The sequence below is a fragment of the Callorhinus ursinus genome, unplaced genomic scaffold (genome assembly GCF_003265705.2).
Source record: "Callorhinus ursinus isolate GAN/ISIS: 27379988/994484 unplaced genomic scaffold, GSC_fseal_2.0 scaffold3, whole genome shotgun sequence".
NCBI classification, from domain to species: Eukaryota; Metazoa; Chordata; class Mammalia; order Carnivora; family Otariidae; genus Callorhinus; species Callorhinus ursinus.
Window position 1 is genome coordinate 76,020,938 of NW_027397065.1, and position 25,885 is coordinate 76,046,822.

General features: G+C 35.7%; 1 protein-coding gene and 1 pseudogene across 2 annotated transcripts in view; both read left to right on the top strand.

The window, feature by feature from the left end:
• Window positions 1-1,497, top strand: part of CDH12 (cadherin 12) — a 370,554-nt gene extending 369,057 nt beyond the window's left edge. For both annotated transcript variants that reach the window (XM_025866676.2, XM_025866677.2), the window contains one exon: window positions 1-1,497. This exon is cut by the window's left edge and continues 628 nt beyond it. The gene's annotated coding sequence lies outside the window, so the exon portion shown is untranslated.
• A 683-nt stretch (window positions 1,498-2,180) lies between these two features.
• On the top strand, window positions 2,181-25,333 carry LOC112820445 (non-receptor tyrosine-protein kinase TYK2-like; annotated as a pseudogene).
• The last annotated feature ends 552 nt before the right edge of the window (window positions 25,334-25,885 follow it).

Genomic DNA, 25,885 nt, shown 5'->3' on the forward strand with positions numbered 1-25,885 from the left:
CACACACACACACACACACACACACACACACACACACACACACACACCAGGCTTTATAGGACACAATCCTTTGATTATCTGGTTTCTAGCAAGTTGCCATATTTATCAGATTGTCAGTTTTGTTTTATTCTGCCGACACAAGATAAATCCTATTATGTGTACTTGCTTGGTTTTGTTTTGTTATTTTGGAAACACACTGAGACAAGCTCAGGCCTATTAAATACAATTTACTGACATGACAACATAGAACGAAGATAGCTATGTGGCATCACGGTGGAAGAGTGTTAGATTTTTCTTAATTCCACTAAAGTGCCTCTTGAAACTCTTATCATTTAAAATGGTGTATAATGCACTCCGCTGTGATGGCATTGCAGGAGCCAGAGACGCAGAGGACAGAAAACAAAGACATTGTCTTTAAGTCAAGGAACAATAGCAACATGCTGACTTCTAATTCCTTTTGAGGAAAAGAGAAGAATACTTTCTGAACTCCATCTTCTAATAATTCAAAGTTTTTTTTTTTAAACCGTATGCCAAAACACGTTTGTTTTTCCTACCCTTTCAGAAAATTGAAATAAATGCGATAATATGAAATTCATTATGTAAGTCCTGAATTTTAAAAGCAATGTTTGACCTTAACATTAGTTCACATGAAAGGTGTTCAGGAAAATGTTCCTTTTTTTCCAAAAAAAATTTAAAAAAAGGAAATTAAAAAAAAATTTCCTCTTGATAAAGAGAGGCCTCAGGGCTGAAACTCCACATTGAAATAAATATTGGTTTTGTCTTCATACTGTGCTGGTGTGTGGAAAGTTGATTTTGACAAATCACCAGATTATGAAAGTTTTCATTCACAGATAAAATTTTTAAGTTGTGTTTCTATGAAATTTTTTAAGGAAAAAGTGCCATTAATTTAAACACGGGAAGAGAAATTCATTACTTAGCTCCTCAGAGTTTCTTATAAACTAATGATTTTTTTTGTCAACTAAGATAATAAAATGCATATCAAATAATACAGGATGGATTTATAACATGTCTAAAAATATTTATTATATATTACTAAACAAATGAAAAATCAGGGATTTCAGAAAAATCAAACCAGTTACTAATTACTAAAATAAACACAAATGCAAAATCCGGCAGTTGATTTATTTATTGAATTAACATGGACTTCAACTTCATAAATATTATTATTATATTAGATCTCACAGTTGCTGCTTCATGCGATCATCTACAATAATTCCACTATAAATGATTCCATACAACTCCTGTGCTCTGTAAATAAATCTTACTTTTTAATTTGATGCAGATTTCTGAGAACTGTTAGATTTTGTAAGCCTACAAGTAAACTACACTCATATACTTTACTCTCCAGTGAACTGTACACTATCTAGAAATGCACTTAACAAAACAGATAACTATGAAGTGATAATATATTTTCTTAATAATATAATTATACAAGTGACTACTGAACTATTGAGACTATCTATAGGAAAAAATAAAGGTTGCTTAAAAGATCCATCCTGAAAATGTGGTCAATACCTAGCTGTATTTATGAAATATTTATGAATATATTTATATTTGCAAAATTGCAAAAGAATTCACACATGGGAAAAATGGGTAGAAATATGGATAGTATAGGCAAATTATAGTCAGTCCTATTCATTCTTAAGGCTTACTTCAAATATATGTAAGTGATAATTATGAGGTGGCAATTTGGCTGTTTGCATTTGCAGTTCACATCCCTGTTTTGGTGCCACAGAGTTGCACACTTTCCTTGTTTCCCCAAACAGGAACAATTACTGACCTTCTTCCTCTCAGCACCCAGATTTTGCTTGTGTCTCATCTCTGGGAACCACATTAGAATATTCATGTAGTGTAATAATTCGCAGCATGATATGCTTTGGGAAATATTTATGTAATTTTTAAAAACCTGGCAATGTTATAACCATACTGGAAGAAAAAGTGAAGGCAACTTCTGGGTTTGTCCTAGCAACACGATTTATTATGCAGTGATGTATGACCCCTTGAAGAAGGTTAATATGCAAAATCACTTCCAGCTGACATGATTCTTCTCAGGAGCTACTGCATTTTGTATCTTGCTCTAACTGCTCTGCATGTAGTCATATATAGGAAGCGATGATGGTACAAAGAAAACTTGGGAAAGGCAGGTCATTGCAAACCCCATGACTGAGATGCTAAGCAAAAAGGTGAAATTGGTGAGTCTTGCTTTTACCAAACTAATAAGCTTTTGTTCTGTACTTCTATCTTTTATTTTTGCTACACCACTGCAGTAGGTTGTTAAAGCTGCCATGACAAAATACCACAGACTGGGTGGCTTAAACAACAGAAATTTATTTCCCTTGTGGTTCTGGAAGCTAGAAGTCCAAGATCAAGGTGTCAGAAGAGTTGGTTTCTTCTAAAGGACTCTCTCCTTGGCTTGTAAATTTTCTTTCTCCTTGGCTTGGCCACTTTCTGTGTCTTCATATGGTCTTCCCTCTGTGCTAATTCCTCTTCTTCTAAAGGCACCAGTCATACTGAGCCCACTCACATGACCTCTTTTAAACTTAATTAACTCTTGAATGCCCTATCTTTAAACACAGGCATATTATGAGGTACTGGTGATTAGGACTTCAAAATATCAATTTTAGGGGGACCCAATTCAGCCCCTAACAGCCACACAGATATTAACAGCAAATTAAAATATATACATATATATGTGTATATGTATATGTATATGTATATGATTTACAACAAACGAACAAAGAAATGTGAAAAGAAATAACTTCAAATGGAAATAATTTCAGGGACAGTAGGAAATCAGAGGAGTGATATGGTGAAAAGAGGTCTTTCAGTGCTCATAAATTGGAATTATTATGGGTTATCTTTTAGACTATTTGAAACTTACAAAATCTTTTTCAATTTTTTAAATTTTTAAATCTTTTTTAATTTTTTAAAATTTTTAATAAACAGTCCCTGGCCTTCATTCAGGAATTAAACAATATTTAAAAAGGCTTAGAATTTACATGGGGAATTTTGGTTATTAATAACAATCATACAACACTTCTTAATTATGTTACAGATTTACCTTTGCAGAAATATATATGTACATATTATATGTAACATATGGATGTAATATATATAAATATATTAAATGCAACGTTTGTGCTCAAAAAAGTATTAGATCAATACATAAGAGTGAAACAGTGTAATATACTAAAAATAATTTAAAATTGCTTTTGTAGCAAATTCTGTCACTAATTGGAAATGTACTATGGGGCAAGTACCTTTGCCTCCATGGTCTATTCTCTTTGGAAAATTAATTTGTTGCCCTTGGTGTTATCTAAGTTTCTTCTGTAATATCTTGATGCTTAAGTTCTAGCTACAATTACATGAAGTCTATCAAATCATTTGCATATTGATTACATAAAATTATGAGAATCATAGAGATCTTCAAGATAAAATTAAAAATCTTTGAACTATGGATTTGACTAATTATGCATTGGCTCACCAGGTACCACATATGGAGAACAGGCAAATATTTCTTAAGTCATAGTTGTCAAAATTCTTCAGCAAAACAATGGTAGAATGCATAGAAAGAGAAAGATCCTGAGCCAAAGAGGAAAAACAAGTGATGGGAAGAAAAGATTAGAAGGGTGTGTCTGTCATTCCTTGTCTTTAAGAGGAGGATATTATACAAATCCTTGAAAAGGTTTAGTGACTAATGTATTAAAATGGGAATTTTTAAAAGCAGGTATAAAAAGGTAGGCATATTTGAAGTGGGCCCCAAACTATGACTAGGTGTGAAAAGAGTTACTAAGATGTCAGTAACAACATCAGCCTGCTTCCTAAGAAAAAAAGGAGAAGGGAAGGAGATAATTTTACAACCCCATGTTTGAAAACTTCTCTTCCTCCTCCCCTAATTCATAGTTTAGCTAGCTACACAATTCTCATTTGGATTTTCTTTTTTTTTTTGGAGGTGTTTTCTATCATACTCTGGCATCCAACCCAGCTGATGAAATAAAGGGATGAATGTACCACTCCTTCCTTTTATGTGATATGAATTTTTTCATGATGATATTCAGACTTTTTCTTATCTTTTGTGTTATGAAATTTCACACTAATGTATCAAGATGAGTCTTTTATCATTCTTAGGACTATACACCCAGGTGTCCTTTCAAGATGGAGCCTCAGATTCTTCAGTTCTGGGAGATTTTTTGTATTTATTCTCTGATGGGTTCCAACCCTGTGTTTTCCTGTTCACTCTTTGTGGGATTTTTAATAATTGGTTTGATGTCCTGGGTTTAAGAATTAATCACATTATCTTTTAACTGTCACTATCTTATATTTTATCTTGTTTTCATGATTACCTTTTCATCTCTGTCTTCCAGTTCTTTTGGGTTTTTTTTTTGTCTTCCTGTTCTATTGATAAACTTTCCAGTGATATTTTTTTCTGATTTCAGGATCTTAGTCATGTTGTGTTGTTCTGTTCTGTCACCTTCCTGTTACTCTGCTCTTGTTTTTAGATAATTTGTTTCTTTACTCCGATAATGTTAATTTTCACCCTTTTAAATAACTTTTTTCCCCTCCGTAATGGTTGTATCAAATAGAGTAGGGGAAAGAGAGATATAGACATTCCTTTTAGTTAATTCTATTTTGATTCATGTCTCATTCTAGTTCTCTGCCATATTTGATATGTCCTAGTCCTAACACATTCCAGGACTATGATGAGAAGACAAGTTCTCTACTGTGCTGCAACGCTGGTTCTCTGGTCTGCAATTTTATACCTAGTTTCATTCATCACCATTCCATTAGTCTTCCAATAGTTTACCCAAAATCCTGGCCTGCTAATAGGCAATATGCCATTTCTCTTTTGTTGTGGGGATGCAGACATACAAACACACACAAATAAATATACATGCACATATGTATAATTTAGAAATATTTTTCTATAGAGAAACGATATTTGCATCTCTATAGAGAAATAATATATACATATTATTTATAAATATATATATTCCCTTATCATTAAGTTATGTATTCATTATAACTTTGTATCAGCATGAAAGGAACTTACATATATAAATGTAATCAATCATAATGACCCAAAATTTGAAAAGAAAACTGGTAATTTTTTCTTGTATCCATTATTATAAGGCAGATGAATTTAGTTTATATATGTACACATGCACATATACATACACATATACACACAAATATATATATATGTAATTAGATGGTTGATAATTCCAATTTGTAGTAAGTTTAGATTGTCATTTAATTCTTTTATTCAAGTCCCTTATATTTCTTAGTATAATGGATTTTCATAACAGCCATATTCACTAAATTTCTCAAAAGAACTTTAATAGGAATTTAATTGTATTTTTTAACTTCACTTTAAAGAAATAGAAGGTAAGAGTATCCAAACAACTTGTGCAAAACCAAAAATTAGTAACCTAATGGGTGGCAAAACTCTTAAATTGTGAAGTTTAAGTAAATCTAATCTTGACTTCTATTTTGGGGTTCTTTCTACTCTTTCTCCAACTCTTACACTGTTACATGTAATATTTCATTGATGAATGTAATTAACACAAGCTCTTGGGTATTAAGGGCCATATTACAACATATCATTGTACTTCCTTATTATAAAAAAGAAAGAACCTGAACATTGTTGATTCTCATATCAATATCTTACTCAAGAACCAGGGTTTTAAGACACAATACTATTCTACAATACAGTAAAAATATTATACAATTGAAAATATTGATATTTCTTACCAAGAAGCAATGTATTTAAAGTTATATCAATGTGGACCTCTTTATAAACATCCACATTAATGATCTAAGTACAGCCTTAACTTTTCCAAAATTTTCAATCCAATTATGTCTTTTTTCCTTCTTTTCATCCTTGTATACCTTAGCCCTTATTATCACTTAAATTTCCAATTTCTTTTTTTTTTTTTAAGATTTTTATTTATTTATTGAGAGAGAGAGAGAATGGTAGAAAGAGAGCATGAGAGGGAGGAAGGTCAGAGGGAGAAGCAGACTCCCTACCGAGCAGGGAGCCCAATGCGGGACTCGATCCCGGGACTCCAGGATCATGACCTGAGCCGAAGGCAGTCGCTTAACCAACTGAGCCACCCAGGCGCCCTTAAATTTCCAATTTCTGAATGCAATTTACTTATGCCTCTCCCAGTCCATTGTCCAGTGAATATGGTATTTGCCATGATTGAAATTCCAATAAGTTGTCATGGAAATTATCTGAGAATTATCAGTCCATTCTTTCACCTCTTCTGCTGTGTCAACCTTTTTAAAATTTGATAAAAAAATAAATAAAAGCCCTTGGAAAATGAAAAAGAAAATGTGATAACACTAACAGAAAGTGCTGCTAATCACCGAACATATACTCTACAAATATATGCTACAAACATTTAATGCTCACAGTAACTTGAGGAGTTATTATTATCTTTATTTTACATGAGAGTAAAATAAGCTTAGATATGTAAAGTAACTTGACTATTTAGACACATTTAACACATGGTGGGGCCAGGACCTTAACACCATTATCATATGCACGCTAAAACCCTTTACCCATGGTATATGGTATACTTCTTTCTCCCACCTCCATCACTTATAACTGACCATTTAACAACCTGGATACTTGTTTCTTTTTCTACCATGCTCTCTTTAAGTAACTACTCATTTCATAACTGAAAAAAACCCAGTGATAACTTGCTTTCATCTTTCTGCAATATCTGTAGAGTTAAGCTTAGTTTGTCTGCTTTAATGTCTTTCATATGTAATCTTTATATAGCCTACTCCCTCTCACTTATATGTAACTTCTTATTCCAGCACTGCAAAACCTACTTTCTAACCTTTGCTATTTATTTACTTAAATGTTCAATTCCAATACATATGTATAGTATGTCAGAATTGATAACTCATATTCTCATGCAAGACAACATTATCAGAGTTATTTTACCTTTAGTCTTGCAGACCCTACCCATTTCCAAAATGACTTGCTCCTAGTCTTTTCACCCCCATCCCCTTCAGTAAAGTTGTTCTATCTGTTAAGCAGATTATTTTGTTACAGTTTTCATTCAAACTTTGGATCCTCCAACCTAAAAAATATTTTTAAATTTTCATACATTAATGTTTACTCTTTTTGTCATAAAGTTCTATAGATTTTGACAAATACATGGCATTTTGTATTCACCATTACAGTCCCATATAAAATAGTTTCAGGGGCGCCTGGGTGGCTCAGCTGGTTAAGCGACTGCCTTCAGCTCAGGTCATGATCCCGGAGTGCCGGGATCGAGTCCCACATCGGGCTCCCTGCTCGGCGGGGAGTCTGCTTCTCCCTCTGACCCTCCCCCCTCTCATGCTCTCTGTCTCTCATTCTCTCTCTCGCAAATAAATAATCTTAAAAAAATAAAATAAAATAAAATAAAATAGTTTCACAAATTAAAAAAAAAAAAATGCCCTGTACGTCAAAATTCTTAAAGAGCTCCCTCCCTGACTCCTGGAAACCACTGCAATGCATACAGTCCTTATAGTTTTGCCTTTTCCAGACTATCATATAAATGTAATCATATAGTGTATAGCCTTTTCACACTGAGTTTTTCACTCAGTATTACAAAATTAAGGCACATCCATGTCTTTGTGTGGTATATATAAATAATAGCTCATTTCCTTTTATCTCTGAATATCATTCCATTGTATGGATGTACCAGAGTTTATCTATTTACCTATCAAGGGACATTTTGGTCGCCTCAACTCTTTTGCAATTATGAATAAAGCTGCTATAAATATTTGTGTACAGGTGTTTCTATGAACATAAATTTTCAAATCACTTGGGTAAACAGGAGTTCAATTGTTGGATTGCACGGTAAAACTGCTTTCCTTTGAAAGAAACTGCCCGTGTTTTCCAAAGGGTCATTTTGCATTTCCTCCAGCAATGAATGAGGGCTTCACAGCTATTCATTCTTCCTAACATTGGCATTAGTTTAGATTTTAACAATTCAATACAGTGGTATCTCATTTCTTTCAAATTCACATTTCCTAATGACAAAGTATGTTTAGCATCCTTATATCTTTATAGGCCATGCCAACTATATGTCTTTTTTGTTAGGGTATTTATTCAGTTTTTTTGGTCCAAATTTTTCATTGTTTTTATTTCTTTTCCTATCCTTTGGTTTTAAATGATTTTGTATATTTTGGATACAAATCGTTTATGAGATATATGCTTTACAGATATTTTCTCCCAGTATGTGGCTTGCTTTTTAGTTCTCTTAAAGTGTCTTTTACGGAACACTTTTAATTTTAATATAGTTTAAGTAATTAATTTTTTCTTTCATGTGTCATGCTTTTGTCGTATTTCAACGTATTCACCAAGCCCAAGATCACTTAGATTTTCTCTTATGTTTTCTTTAAAAAGTTTAATTATTCTATTTTAATTTTAGGTCTATAATCCATTTTGAGTTAATTTTCATAAATACTATATTGTGTGTGTTGTGTATTTTATTTTTTAGCATATGGACTTTCAGTTGTTCTAGCACACCTTGTTAAAAAGACTATTCTCTAATGAATTGTCTTTACACCTTCATCATAATTTGGATGGTTATATTTGTGTGAGTATGTTTGTGGACTCTCTATTCAGTTCCATTGATCTCTGTGTACACTTTTTTTGCAAAATTAAGCTGATTTGATGACTATCACTGTGTAAGTCTTGAAATCTGGGAGTATAGTTCAACTTTGTTCTTTAATGTTGACTATTCTAGGTTTTTTTTTTTTTCCTTTCTATATGAACTTTAGAGCCAATTTGTTTATATCTACCAAGCTAGCTTGCTGGGATTTTGATAGAAATTGCGTAGACTCTATAGTTCAAAATGGAAGAATTAACATTTAACAATAATGAGTCTTCCAATCCACAAACACACTTTCTCTCCTTTAATTTAGTTGTTCTTTGATTTTTTTCATAATGTTCTTGCAGTTTTCTGCATACATTTCTCATACATAATTTATTAGTTTATATTTAAATATTTTTTGTGTTTTATAAGTAGTATTTTTTAAAATTTAAAAGTCTCGTTGTTGCAGATATATAAGAAAGCAATTGACCTGTTTAAATTGAACTTTTATTCTGTAATCTTGCTATATTTGCTTATTATTTCAGGAGTTTTTTTGTCGATGATATGGATTTTATACATAGACATGTCATATTCAAATAAAGGAATTTTTATTTCTTCCTTTCCAATCAATATATTATTTATTTCTCTTTCTTATTTTACTAGCTAAAAATTTTACTATGATGTTGAATAACAATGGTGATAGCAGACATCCTCCCCATGTTTCCAAACTTAGGGGTGTGTAGAGTCCCTCACCATCATGTAACGTTATATAATTATTTTTGAAGAATTTTTTATCCAGTTGGGAACATTTCTTTTATTTCTGTTGCCAAGATTTTAAAAATCATGAATGGCTTTTGGATTTTGTCAATGTTTTTCTATATTAAATTTTCTTTTTTTTTTATTAAAGATTTTATTTATTTATTTGAGAGAGAGAGAGAGAGAATGAGAGAGAGCACGAGAGGGAAGAGGGTCAGAGGGAGAAGCAGACTCCCCGCTGAGCAGGGAGCCCGATGCGGGACTCGATCCCGGGACCCCAGGATCATGACCTGAGCCGAAGGCAGTCGCTTAACCAACTGAGCCATCCAGGCACCCTATATTAAATTTTCTTTATAAAATTATTTTTTATTGATATGGTGGATTACATTGATTAAATTTGGATGTTGAAACAGCCTTGAACCTTGAATGAATCATACCTGCTTATGGTATGTAAACATCATCCTAATATCAAAATTGGAAACTCCATTGAAATAGGAGAAAAATACAAAAATCCTAAACAAATGTTAGCATATCAAAATTCAATTATATATAAACTATAGTAGTCTCTATTTTTCCTTATTTTAAGACATTTCTGGTTTTGATATTGGGGTAATCTTGGTCTCATAAAATGAATTCGGTATTATTACTTCCTCTTGTATATTCTGAAAAAGATTGGGTACAATTGGTATTATTTTTCCTTAACTCTTTGGTAGAATTCTACAATGATATAATCTGGTCCTGATACTTTTGTTGTTGTTGTTGTTGGAAGATTCTTAATTATGAATTTAATTAATTTAATAGATATGGGGTTATCCAGGTTATTTTTCCTTGTGTGTTTGGGTAATTTGTTTCTTCAGTTGGTCCATAATATCTAAATTATCAAATTTATGAGCATAGAGTTTTTCCTAGTATAGTAGTTCCCTCTTTTCTCTGGTTTCACTTTCCAGTTTCAGTTACCTACAGTCCAGAGACAGATAAGCCTTTTCCAGATATATCCTCAGATGGTCAGTAGTAGCCCAACACAGTGCCACAAAGCTTACATCATTCATTTTACTTCATCTCATCAGATAGGCATTTTATCACCTCACACCATCACAGGGAGAAGTGAGTACAGCACAGTTTTGAGAGAGAGGGGAAGACCATGTGCACCTAATTTCTATTGCAGCATATTGTTGTGATTGTTCTTATTTTACTACTGTTGTGGTTAATCTCTTAGTGTGCTTAATTTATAAATTAAACTTTATTATAGGTATGCATATATAGGGAAAAAAACATTTTGTGTAGGGTTTGGTACCATCTGCAGTTTCAAGCATCCACTGGGAGTCTCGGAATGTATCCCTCATGGTTGGGAGGGGTTGTTTCCATTTTATCATTTTGATACCTATATATCTATAGTGATGAACCCCCTCCTCTTATTTCTGGTTTATGTCTTCTCACTTTTTTTTTCCTGGTTAGACCTGTTAGAATGTTGTCTTTTGATCTTTTCAAAGAACCAGGCTTTGTTTTTATTGACTTGTCTATTTCTTATTTTAAATCATTGACTTGTGTTCTAACTTTGTCTTAATTTTAATTCCAGTATAATTAACATATGGTTTTATATTAGTTTCAGGTGTATAATATAGTGATTCAACAATTCTATGCATTACTCAGTGCCCAGCATGATGTGTACTTTTTTTTTAAAGATTTATTTATTTGACAGAGAGAGACAGTGAGAGCAGGAACACAAGCAGGGGGAGTGGGAGAGGGAGAAGCAGGCTTCCCGCTGAGCAGGGAGCCTGAGGTGGGATTTGATCCCAGGACCCTGGGATCATGACCTGAGCTGAAGGCAGACACTTAACCACTGAGCCACCCAGGCGCCCAATAAGTGTACTTTTAATCCCCTTCACCTATTTCATTAATTCTTTTCTTTCACTTATTTTAAGCTTAAATTATTTTCCCCATAGTTCTCTAAGATAAAGCTTTAGTAGTTTTGATCTTTCCCCTTTCTAATATATGTATTACATGTCATATATTTCTCTCTGCACACTATTTTCACTGCAACTGTTCAATTTTGATAAAAATCATTTTTGTTTTCATTTAGCTCACAATATATTTTTAATTAATTAATTAAATTAATTTAAATAATTTAAAACTTATTCAATACATGTACTACTTTAATGTGTTACTTAACTTCCAAACATCTGAGTATTTTTCCAGTTATATTTCTACTACTGATTTACTTTAATTCCATTGTGAATTGAGAACATTCGTGTGCTTTTTAAAATTTTAATATTAAAGTGTACAGGCCAGAATGAGGTCAATGTTGGTGGCTATTCCATGTCACCTTGAAGTGATGTGTATTCTATTATCTCTGGATGGAGTATTCCATAAATGTCAATTGGATAATGTTGATTAATAGCACTGTTTAGGTTAGGTCTATCTTTACTGATTTTCTTCCTGCTTTATCTCACATTTACTGACAAAGATATGTTGAAATCTCTTATATAAAGAATAGATTTTTTTCCTATTTTTCTTTTAATTTCTATCAGTTTTTACCTCGTGTGTATTTACTATTATAGGTTTTCTTGGGGAGTTAACTCTTTTTTCAATGCCTGGTAAATTCCCTTCTTTATCTCTGCTAATCTTCCTTGTTCTGAAGTCAACTTTGTCCAATATTCATATAGTTCCTGCAGCTTTCTTTCAATTAGTATTATCATGGCATCTGTCTCTATCCCTTTACTTTATTCATCTTAGAGTCTTTATGGCTTTAAAGTAGTTTCCATGTATATAAAAATATCATTTTGTGTGTGTGTGTGTGTTTAATCCTCTATGATAATGTCTAATCTTTAACTAGTATATTTAGAACATTATACAGGAACCATTATATATGATGGAAGGTGTTGGAGAGGGGGAATGTTCTATAATTTTCTGACTAAATCTCAGTGTTTTAATAAGATTGTATCCCAAGTGTGAGACCTTCATAAGTATTTGTCCAGTGTCATACCTTTTTTTTTTAGATCATCCTGCCCCATGCCCTTCAGTGTTTTCCAATCTATTTTTTGAAAGTTTTTAATTTATTGCATGAAAAATTTCATCCCATGCTGTTATATACTCTCATTATTGTTGCTATAATTTTCTCCATATAAGAATATGTAGTTAATATAAGGAACCAAATTTGTGCTTCATTGAAATAAACTAGAATAAAATTTAATGGATGAGACCTTAAGAAAAACAGATGAAATCTTTAATTCTTGTATTTTTCCACATGAATATTTAAATGTGATTGCTTATGTGTGTGTGCGTGTACACTTACATACATATACATCACTCAAAATATTGCAAATGGTGTATCTATCATTTCTTAAATGCAACATTATTAAATGAAGATAGGATTTGATGTTTTATAACTGCTATATACATATTTGTTCAATTCCAACAATATAGCGTATCAAATTATCATTTAGGAAGGTAATGTGAGAATATTTTTTTAAAACAAGTCATTAAGCTGATGGACACAAAGAATGAGTAGAGCAAAAGTCCAGCCTTTCCTCATTATAGTTTATACTAAGCCTTTATTATAACATCCCTTAAATTCTTGAAACAATGAAAAGGTCATATGCAAAATAAAATGATAAAAATACTTTAGGTGCCCAGCATATGAATGTTCCAGCTGTAGACACATAAATGGAGAGAAATGTGAAATCATTACCTTAAAATTCTGGTTCATTATGGCATCTGTAAATTAGCTTGATAAGGTAAAGTCACGTTCAGAAAACATATTGCAGATATGCTTAAATCTTCTGTTCTTATAAGGATGTTACATTTGGCTCAGATCATTTGTTCTTTTACAAATAATACCTTGTATATATTCAAGTAATATGAATACTCTACAAAGCTTAGGAAAACCTTCTGTAGAAACAATCATGTAGTTCTTCAATTAAGAAAACTATTTGGAGATTAGTCTAATTCTTATTTCATATAAACATTTAGTGATAACATAATGTGTTTCAGTCACAGCTATATGTCATCATAGCCCTCATTTCATCCACACAATCCCTCTGAAATTATTACGTCCCATTTTATAATGCAAATACAATTTCTCAACCTACTTAAATACCATACCTGTAGTCACATTGCCTGTAAGTGACAATTCTGAGGAGAAAAGTAAAACCAAGTAAAAACAACAGCAACAAAAACAATAGTTATAAAATCTCCCAATCGTTTAACTTGCAAATAACTATTTCTACATAAATGTAAAGAAATATATTAGCTCTCACGTCAGTTTCTTTTTCAATATCAGAGGTGCCTGACTTCTGACGTAGACCATTCTGTTGAAAGAATTCTCATCTTAAAGAAAATCAGTACATCAGAAAAGTAAACTTCTTTATTATTGCACTGCAGATGTCATATTTCACCTGGTAGTTCACTAAAAAGGAAAATACATTTTCCTCAAATTTTTAGTTATAGCATTTGCACCTTTATTTTTCTCTCCAAATGTGGACACGAGGCGCGGAGAAGTTATATAATTCCCATGGTCTCAAAGCTAATCATTGTCAGAGCTGATACAGACATTTGTTAGACTGACTGCAATGGTTAAGCTCTTTCCATATCATTTCTCTGTCTCCTCTTGACATACCTAAGCTTGATGATCCTTTACTTATCTCCAGCCTACTTCATTTTCCATTCCATATGGAAGTTGTTTTAAAATTATCTGCTAAGTTCATTTCCAATCACTGCCACACAGCATTCCTCCTCTTATACAGATCTCTGCAGGAATCCAAGCTTCCAACTTTATGGAGTGACTATTAATTCTGTTTGTTCTACATATTTTCACCAATTCTTCTTCCCTTGTCTCATATCCTAAAGGGACTATTCACACAATATTCAGGAATGCAATACTACAGTGCCTTGCACAGTACACGATATATAGATATTATGTTCTAGAAGTGTTCTGGAATTGGAGGGATGAAATTCCAATCAGTCTAAGTTTCGGGTCAATATACTTTTTATAATTCTTGTTCTCATACAAACTGACATATTTATCTTTGGTTTTCTCTTGCTTATTAATCAAGTTGTCAAGAATTTCAATCTACTCTCAGCAATAATAATACATGTTTATATTCTCTTGGGTGCCTTCATTGTCATTCATTCATTCTTTCAAGATATATTATTAATTGTGGATCTAATTTGCACCATTTAGTAACAAAACTACATGGGAGAGATTTATACTTATATATTTTTTATATGACAAGGGCAGATTATATATTATAAAGAATTTTGAAAAAAAATGTCTGCAGTTTTTAGAAGTACTCATCCCCCATCATAATTAATATATATCCAATTGTTCTTTCTTTAAATTACCACAAAGTGAAAAATGAGCCATCTAAACATGCTTTAGTGTAACCCTCTCTCTTTTCCAAGCTATCAGGGCCTGGCCATCATGATTACTTAATAAATGTCACTAGAGCATTTAAAAATAATTTTGTTCTGGGATTCGTATTAAATTGTTACAGTCTGCATCAGCAAAATGACTGTTTTCATAGTTGTATAAAATGCGAGCTCACTTATCTAACCAGATGTCAAGTTCATTTTCAAAATAATCGACAATAATGTAATAATATTTCAATTTAATTATTTTATTTTTATACTTTTTCAATGTTTTATCAAATTAGCTGGCATCTTTATTTTTGTCATTTTCAAAATGCATTTATTCATACAACAAATATTTACTGATAATCTATTCTGGCTACACACTACACTAAATGTTGGAGAAATAAAATTATCAAAACATTCATATTCCCTGATACATGCTCACACACACACACACACACACATCACATATCAAATAAATATATAAAACTGGCACTCCTCTAAGTTTGGCATCTTCAGAAAGGGAGATTCTCTATCTATACTTTATTCTTATGATGAATTGACCAATTGTGTGTTTTCCTCTGTGCATAGATCTCCTTAGAATCCATAAAAGTTAATTGGAAACATCATGCAACACAAATATTGTTTATGAATTATATAGTTGCATAATTAATGGGTTCTACTTTCAGTTAATTATTTCAATCCTGAACTTTTGTTTTTGCTTATTACATATAGATTTCGGTGACCCTTTCATTCAGAATAGGGTACCAATTGTATCATTTCATATTATATCCAATAATGAAAAAGAAAATAAATTTTAGGAGGACAAGTAAAACAACCGTCTGATAGTTGCTTTTGTGCACAGATCCAAAATTTACTAGATTGAAAAAATAGTAAACAAAGCAAAGGATTTTGGCAAGAATATCTGAACAGGAAATTACTTGGCTAGCCTATGAAGAGAGGATGATATTTGATAGCATCTCAATTGTCCCCAACATCCAACAGTTTCCCTTTCCTTATGTGTCAACAAAATTGTCCAAGGAACTCTTTTATAGTGGTAATATTTTTGATCAAAACTATATTTATTTTGTCCAGTGACATTTTGAATTTTAAAAAGGTAGATAGAGGGGCGCTGGGGTGCCTCAGTTAAGCATACACTCTTGATTTTAGCTCAGGTCATGATCTTGGAGTCTTAAAAAGGAGCCCCATGTTGGGCTCCATGCTCAGCACAGAGTCTGCTTGGAATTCTCTCTCTCCCTCTGCCCCTCCCTTGCTCCTCCCCCCTGCTCACACACACTCTCTCTAGATAAATAAATATATATTTTTTAAAGGTAGACAAAAGCACCTATTTAGCCTAAGATGAAGTAATAAAGTTTTAGTTATGGAGTTGCAGACACCAGTATGCTGGGTATTTTGAAGAGCTGAAATTTTTTTCTATAATAAGCAAGGATTGGCCTGGATTCCTGATATGTGATAAAAGGCACTTGTACTGACTCTGCATGAAATTTTTATAATGGATGAATCTGGAGAATTGTAACACTAATGACACCCAATGATATATGCACCCCTAGATCTATGCCCTGGGGGCCTCAGCATGTGACATAATGTCACCATTTGGAAGTTTAAAGATGTAAGGCAAGCTGGGACTTGAAAAATACTTGGAAATTGGGACATGCCCTTTTTTTTGTTGCCTTTTGAATCTGATCACCATATAAAGATTCTTGGGTCAGTTCCCTAAAATCATGCAGCCAGTAGCAAAATCACCAGTATTATAAGAAAGACTATCATGACCACCTAGCCCAAGTTGAGTCTTCTGATAATTTCCGTCTCATGAGTGACCACAGGAAATCATTTAAAGAACAAACCAGCTGCGCCCAGACCAAATTGTTGACCCATAGAATTGTGAGGAAATAAAATGTTGTAATCCACTACATCTTAGAGGAGTTTGTGATGTAGCAATATATTGCAAAGACTTACATTTGGATAGATTGAGTCACAAGTCCAATATGACTATCGTGGAATAAATGTAATACTAAGTAGTATCTGCATATCACTTTATACATAACATATCTTCACAGTAATTGTTTTATTTGACCCCATTTCCTTCTAAATTCTTACTGCATTTTTTTTGTTGTTGTTGCTGTTCATCTGTTTCTTGCCACAACATAGCCCTAAATAACTAAGTACAGTGTATGACAAAGATAGAAAAAGCACTCAGTGGACCACTCAGCAGAATCACAGATATGTGCCAAGCTTCAATAAAATACATTTATCATTTTTGGCAATAATTAGAAATATTTTGGCAAATAATTTGCAGGATACTGTTTGAGTTTATTGGTAATAAAAGAAAAACTGAATGTTTTACGATACAGACTAAAGATATTTACATATGTCAACACTCAAATATTTGATAAATTAGCTCTTAGCTATTGCGGTAAGCTGAAAAATATCCCCCCCCAAAGATATTCATAGACTAATCTATGGTACCTGTGAATGTTATTTTATTTGTAAAAAAGCTTTTTTTTAAAGATTTTATTTATTTACTTGACACAGAAAGAGAGCGGGAGAGAGCAAGCACAAGCGGGGGGAAGCAGCAGAGGGAGAGGGAGAATCAGGCTCTCCGCTGAGCAGGGAGCCTGATGTGGGGCTCATCCAGGACCCTGGGATCATGACCTGAGCTGAAGGCAGCCACTTAACCGACTGAGCCACCCAGGAGCCCCAAAAAAGCTTTTACAGATACAATTAAGCTAAGGATCTTAATATGGGGAGAGATCCCTAAATTCAATGACATGTATCCTTAGAAAAGAGAGGTGGTTGGAGATCTGAAAAACACAGAGGAGGAGGCCATGTGAAGACAGAGTGAGCGAGGTTTGAAGATACCAGCCTTGAAGATTGGAATGATATGGCCAGCCACATGCAAAGAAATCAGGCAGCAACCACAGAATTGGGAAGAGGAAAGGAAAAAATTCTCTTCTAGTGCCTCTTTAGGGAGTGTCTAGACCTTAATTTTGGAGAAGGGAAATTAGTGTTGGACTTCTGGCCCCAGTAACTATGAATGTAAATTTCTGTTGTTTAAATCTACCAGTTATGGGCAATTTGTTATAGTAACTATAGAAAACTAGTGGAGTTGTATTCTAATAAAACTGTTCATCAAATTTGGAATTATCTTTCAAATTTACTTTTAAAAATTTCCAAAATGAACACAACTAATGGCTCATTCAGGTAAGTAAACAACATCTTGTGACCATAAAATGTTAATAACCTGGATTATTCACTATTGTTTCAGCATCTATATAGAAAATGTATTTGATGTCTTAGATTCCATTTCAATGCCTATCAATAATAAGTTCTGAGTAGGAGACACATACAGAGTGGTGAGTCCAGTGCCAGGTCAATTATAGCCATGATATTATTACTATAGATTTTCAGTAGTATTTTTTTAGCGTGATGGAAAGCAAAAATAAAATGGAAAGTTTTCATTGGGTAATTGACATATTTTATTTATATTTGGAAATTTTACTCTGGCTGGTATAAGGAAAATATTATATTATAAGGAAAGAGTAGAATCAGGGGAAAAAATTAGATTGTTACTGTATACCAGGTAAGGATGATTACATTTAATGAATATACCATGAGTAGTATTTGTCAACAGGTTTTGAAAATATGGGTGATTTCTGGCTTGGGGCTATTAATAAAGACAATACTTAAAAACCTATTTGTGTTCTCTGTTTTCATTTGTCTTGGGTTAATAACCAGAAATGGAAATGGTAAGTCATAGGGTAAGAGCATGTTTAGTTTTATAAGAAACTGCCAAATTTCCAAGGTTTTATACTATTTTACAATCCTAATACTCTCCCTTCTTTGAGATTTCAATTAAAAATTAATAATCACCATATTTTTGTCACACAGGTCATACAAGTTCTGTTGTTTTTTTTTCAGTTTCAACTTTTTTTATTTCTGTACATCAGTTTGGATGGTCACTCTCTGATTTCAAGTTTATTGATCTTTACTATTTTTAGTTATTTACTGTTTATTGTGTTTCAAGTTTTCTTTAGGGCCTATATCTGATCTCAAGAAACTTCAGTGAATTTTTAAATTATTTAATAAATTAAATTATTCACTGGGAATTTCATTTATTCATAGTTTCCATTTCCCAATTGAATTATTCTATTTTTAATTTCTATATTTTTAAAAAATTAAACCTGATCACATTTTAATATTCTTTTTATATACTAATTGCACCATATTTGTCATTTATGGACCTTTTCCTATCATCTGGTCTATCTCCTGGTTATAAATCAAATTTTCTTGCATTTTTAAAACTTTGGTAATTCTGATTGTCTGTGGAACCTAATGAATACCACATTTTTTACGTCTAGATTTTGTAGTCTTCCTTAAAAAATGTTGTTTTATTCCATTATGCATTTATTTGGAGACGTCACATATTTTCGATGCTTGTGTTTACAGACTGTTAAGACAGGTAAATTGCCTTTACTTCAAGACTAGAATACTATACTCCTAACCTAGGTTATTTCAGGGGTCTCTACTGAATAACTATGGTGTTCCTAAGTGTCTCTTAATTTTGACTGGGTAGAATTCAATGCCTTATGTGAGCTCCCCTGGTTGTACAACTGAGAGTTACCCAATAATGATCCCTGGCCTAGTTTTGTGAAGTCTTAATCTTTGCATATACAGTTTTGTGTTGTGGTAAAGCCTGATTGGAAGTCTTTTTTAGATTCCTGGAAGTCTTTTCCTCTCAACTGCCTTTCCTCTGGTACCTTGGATTACACAAAGTTCACCCTATTTCCATTCTCTGACTTCTGAATTCCTCTTTACTATGTTCCAGTTCCAAAAGTGCCTCTAAGCAGAAAACCTGGATGATGCAGGAGTTTACCTCATTTTGTTCTCCTTCCAGCAGGGATCACAGTCTTGCTTCTTCTTCTTTTTTTTCCCCTTGTGTCTGAAAATAGTTATTTTTTGCATTTTGTCTTGGTTATAGTGGTTTATGGTAGGGGGGCTCATCTGGTACCAGATACTCTATTGAGGATGAAATAGCAAATCTCTGACCTAATGTTTTTGAACAAGTAATGAAGAATGGATCCTGTGCATGGGGAAGGGGGTTAGCCTTAAATAGGATCCAGAAAGTCTAACCCAGAATCCTTGAACACTTACAAAACAAACATATAATATTTTCTTATAATCTTCCTCTGCTGTCTTGTTTTGTTTTTTCAGAGGTGGGGGGTGGGAGGGTCTCCTACTATTTATTTTTGTTTTTAAATACTTCATTTATTTATTTATGAGAGACAGAGGGAGAGAGAGAGAGAAAGAGAGAAGCAGAGGGAGAAGCAGGCTCCCAAGGAGCAGGGAGCCCGATGTGGGACTCTATCCCAGGACCCTGGGATCATGACCTGAGCCAAAGGCAGATGCTTAACCATCTGAGCCACCCAGGCGCCCTCTCATACTATTTCTTACCACAAGCCTTCTAACAGCAATGCTAATCTCCTTTTTTGCCTTCCCTTTCAAATCCAATATCAAATTGTGTAGCCATCTGTGTTCTTAACATATCTGCCCCGTTCTCTGCTTTTCATTGTAACTGTTTTAGGAACCTCTCATTACATCTTGACTAGTTTATATATAATAAACTCTAAATTTATCACTTGCTTTATTATTATACTAACAAAAAGCATGGCTAGAATGTAATGACTTAAAAGAATATATTAGTCTGCTCAGGCTGCCATAACAAAATGCCACAGACTAAGTGGCTTAAAAAACAGAAATTAATTTTCTCACAGTTCTGGAGGCTACAAGTCCAGTCAGTTTAGTTCTTGGTAGGGACTCTCTTCCTGGCTCACAATTCTAGTTCTGTCCTTACATGGCCTTTCCTCAGGGCCTGTGTGGATGGGATGGTGGGAGGTGTGGGAAGAGCCAGCTCTCTGGTGTGCCATCTTATGAAGAGACTAACTTGTCAGATCAGAGCCCCACCTTTAAGATCTAATTTAACGTTAGTTACTTCCTTAGTATCCCTCTCCAAATACACCACACTGGGGATAAGTTTTGTGAAGTGGTACAACATGTGAATTTTGCGAGGGCGTGGGGACCATAATCAGTCTCTAATAGACTACTACTAAAATTAAATTTATAGCACCATTAAAAGTATCATTTTAAAAACTAATATTAAAAGTTAAGACTTTCAATAACAGCTGTACATATGAAAAGCAAAATCCAAAGTTTCTTCCAATCTGTTCTATGGTATTTCTTTACGGTTTTGTTCATTGGTTGGTGGCATAACAAATCATCTCTTCCTATAGATTTAGGGCACGATAGCATACTTCCTTTCACTTTGCAAATCTATCTATTAGATACACACATATTTACAGAGATACAAAGACATATAATATAAAATTATAGGTATATTATATTAGTTATATATTATAGATACCAAATATGTAAAATCTATGTCTCTGTATACCACTACCAGAATAATAAACTGATTAGGCTATAACTTTCAGATAACATTGGGAGAGGTAGAAATCAAACTATCTTTCCACGTTTACAAAACAAAGCCTTATAAATTGACATTCATAATCAGAATTATTTCTACATGTTTCTTGTTACCTGAGCTCTGTGATAGATTATTACTCAATGAATGTGATGGACTTCATTTGAGTTCTACATAATTTATCATTGCCTAAAAATTCAAGGATATGACAGAAGAAAATGCTGAGAATATAAAAATTAAGCATGTGCTTATCAGGCATGGGTCTTATTCAGTATACCAGGAGAAATTTTATAGAACAGAATTATATGTATCACATAGCATTTTTTTCAAAAAAAATGTGTAAAATAGAGAAAGAAAAACATTAAGGAACTTAGAACAGTATCTCATGGAATATATTAAATTCTAACCATCAGTTTAAGAAACTACAAAACTAGAAAAAAGTACAGAAAATAATAATGAATATATTATTAGTACAAATTTTCATGAAATTTTATGTTAATTTCCTCATAATGTATTAGAATAAGGACGGCAGAAGTTAAGAAAACAATCATGATTAATCAGAATTTATCCTGGGGCGCCTGGGTGGCTCAGTTGGTTAAGCGACTGCCTTTAGCTCAGGTCATGATCCTGGAGTCCTGGGATCGAGTCCCGTATCGGGCTCCCTGCTCGGCGGGGAGTCTGCTTCTCCCTCTGACCCTCTTCCCTCTTGTGCTCTGTCTCTCATTCTCTCTCTCTCAAATAAATAAATAAAATCTTTAAAAAAAATCAGAATTTATCCAAGAAGTAATAAATTTCACAGATAATGTTGTATTTAACAATTTTATTTCCACTTAAATCATTTGTGATAATTATAAAATCACACACTATATATGTAGATATTGATATTTTTCATAAAGTGGTAATAATGCGATTTTACACAGGTAGGAGTATGGGCCCCCAATACATGTATTCCTTAAAATATATATATATATATATAAGTAAAATATATACATATATATAATATGAGAGTAAGAGAGAACTCACTTGTTAAGAAATGCAACTGATGCTAATTAAATGTGTTCTATGCACAAAAGAAACTGATTACCAAACTTTCATTTATTCTTTGTAAAACACTGATGAATTATTTAGCTGAGAGCATTATATGAAGTGTTACACATTACAAACTAATACTATCCCATTAGTATGTTTTAAATTCTGATCATTGTTTCCAAATGCTGATTCTCTTTTTCTTTTTATCCCCCATCAAGTTATTAAAACCAAATCAGGAGGGTGGTGGCTACCAGCGACTGTGGGGCGGGGTCTGGGGTTGGAGCCTGAGCCCCAGGGGAATGTGCTGTGCTGAGTGTGTAACATGCAGAACTGCATAGAGATGTCACGAGCCTCTTTTCCATGCAATGCTGTCAGCAGCTCTATTTTCCAGTGGGAAACTTGAGGCCCATTGTGACTAAGTGACTTGCCTGAGTTGACACTGGGAGAAACCTCTAGTCTGTTTGGCCACACCTATCTGCCTGGTGATTGTGAGAAACCAAGCCAGCTGGCATGAGGATGCCTCTGTGCCACCAGGGTGCCGCCACCAGGGACAGCAGGCCCAATGGGGATGGAGCTCAGCCTGTGGCCACCAGGGGAGGCCTGACGGTACTTCCGCACTGGGCTGGCCCTGTCAGAGGGGACCCCTCGGTCACCTTCAGCGAGGCCACACTAACCTCAGAGGAGGTCTGCATCCACATCACACACAAAGTCAACATCACTCCACGCTGCTCCAATCTCTGTTGTCTGCAGTGCCCAGGCCCAGGTCTGGTTGCCTGTGATCACATCTTAGAGGTCTGGGAGATGAGAGCCTGACAGTGACACTTCCACATGAGGTTTTATTCCTGGAACTGGCACGGCATGACTCCTCAGGACACGCTACGTCTGGCTGTGGGCCCACAGAGGCCAAGTCTTCTTCAGAACACACAGAGCAGGGGTGCTGCTCCTGAACCCAGCCTCCTTTGAGTACCTCTTTGAGCAGGGCAAGCATGAATTCATGAATGACTTTGGCATTCCTGCGAGAGCCATTGCACAAAGAGGAGAGCCACCATCTTAAGGACCAGAGTATGGGCATGACATTTAATGCACCTCTGCCACCTCGCTCTCTGCAATGGTGTCCGCCTGGAGAAGGTGGCCAAGGAGATTAGCTTCAAAGACTGCATCCCACCCTCCTTCAGGCGGCAGATCTGGCCGCATGATGTGTAGACACCACTGCGCTGGTGGAGCATCTCCTGCACTCTGTTTGTGAGGGCCTTCCAGCCAAGCCTTATCTCCCAGCAGGTCATCATGGTCAAGTCCCTGCTGCACTCGAGCATCTCCTGCACTCTGTTTGTGCGGGCCCTCCAACCAAGCCTTGTCCCCCAGCAGGTCATCATGGTCAAGTACCTGCTGCACTCGAGCAGGCGGCACCCTGCATTTCAGGGTGCCACCTGGAGCATCTAGGCCGGGTTGCTGGGGGAGCCCTGCTATATCCAGGATAGTGGGTGGGCCCTTCCAGAGCCTGGGCTGGAGTTGGCCACTGGATCCCCCGCTTGTGCGGTGCTAGTGACAGGTACTGGTGGCATCCACGGGCAGCCAGGACAGGCAGAGGGTCCCAGTGATGATGGCAGCCCCAGGAATCCCCATGCCAGCCCATCTGGGAAGAAAACCGAGGCCCAAGAGGTAGGCGACCAGCCAGGGGACAGGCCTCAGGAAGCACCATGGGCCTACTGTTATGACTTCCGGGATATCACCCATGTGGTACTGAAAGAACCCTGCATCAACATCCACGGCCAGGACAAGTGGTTGGAGCTGACTCTGCCTTCCTGGGCTGTGGCCCCGTCCTTGGTATGGCTGGTGGATGGCTATTTCCGCCTGACAGCCGACTGGAGCCACTACCTTAAGGGCTGGTGATGAGCACCCAGGCTCATCCCCGGAGCCCTGCCAGAGCCTTTCATGCTGCCCGAGCTACAGCCCAAGGATGGCCTCTACTTCATCCACTGGAGCACCATGCACCTGAGCCGCTCCAGCCTTACAGTGGCCCAGCGTGTCCGGGCAACCAGCACACAGCACTTGCACCTGTGTCAATTTCCCACTGAGTGGCAGGATGGGTCCTCCACTATGGAGGGCTGGGACCAGTCCTTCCCCAGCATGCAGGAGCTGCGAGCCACCCTGCAGGGCTGCTTGCTGTGGGCAGTTCACAACTGTTTCTTCCCGCACTGCTGCTGCCTGCCATGGCCAGGAGAGATCTCCAAACTCATCATCATGTGGGGGCCTCAGGCCAGCACCAGGCCACCCAACCTCAGCCAGCTCAGCCACCTCACCGGGTCTGCCAGGATGATATCACCCAGCTGTCCCACTTGGGCCAAAGCACGAGGAACAATGTGTATGAGGGCATCTTACAAGTGGGGGGCAGAGGGACCAAGGAGGGGACGACAGATGGTGGGGACCCCCCTACATCCAGTGGGGGCCCACGGGCAGGAGCTATGATTGGTACTCAGGGTTGTCACCAGGACATCGCCTTGGCCTTCTACAAGACAGCCAGCCTTGTGAGCCAAATCTCCCACGTGCACCTGGCCTTGGTGCATGGCATCTGCATGCACAGCTCTGAGAACATTCTGGTGACACAGTATGTGGAGCATGGGCCTCTGGATGTGTGGCTGAGGTGGGAGAGGGGCCCGGAAGGTGGCAGTGGCCCAGCAGCTGGCCAGCACCCTCAGCTACCCGGGCGGGTAGAGCAGATCCCCTGGACAGCCCCCAAGTGCCTGGCAGTGCCAACAGCCTAACCACCACAGCCAATAAATGGAGCTTTGGTGACACCCTCCTGGAGATCTACTTCGATAAAGAGGTGCCTCTGCAGGGCTATGCCCCTTGGAGAAACAGTGCTTCTATCGGAAGCAGCATGGGCTTCCTCGGGCCCTCATGCCCAGAGCTGGCCCCGCTCACCAGCCAGGGCCTGACCTGTGAACCAGCTCAGTCGTTCTCCTTCTGCACCATCCTGCAAGACCTCACTGGGCTGCAGCCCCAGAGTGAGCCCCACCCCATACCTGGGGCCCCTTCTTATGCCAGCACCGTGTACCTGAGCTTTCTGCACAGTGACTGAGCATGTGTGCCGGTTTCTAATTCACTTAGGGGCATACAGATGCCTTCTTCTTATTTGCATTCTTTGGACAAATTAGACCCTTGCAACTTTTTTGCTTTTGTTTTTTCTCTTGACAAAATATGCCTTACCCTATCAAATAAATACATAAATAAATAAAAGCAAGTCAGGAGTAAGATGTCTAAATGAAGGCCAGTACATCTGGAGAAACAGCACAGATATGTTAGATAAGAAAGACTTTGAGCTTTCATTAAAATTCTAAATTTTATCTAAGCTCCTACATAACAAAATACCTAGTCAAATTTAAATATCTATTAGAGTTATCTAAATTAAAAATTTAGACAATGTACTCAAAATGAGTAGCTACAATACAAAAGAAACATTCATGTTTAGATTATTGGATTATTGGATGTGTCACTTTTTTACATAATAGAAATGTTTTATAGTTACAGCTCTTCTTTGTTGATACTGACATCAAATTGGTTGTAAAAAATTGTTTCTTGACATACATACTATCCTTCTGTCCACCAGGATTGATTTAAACATAAACTTTAA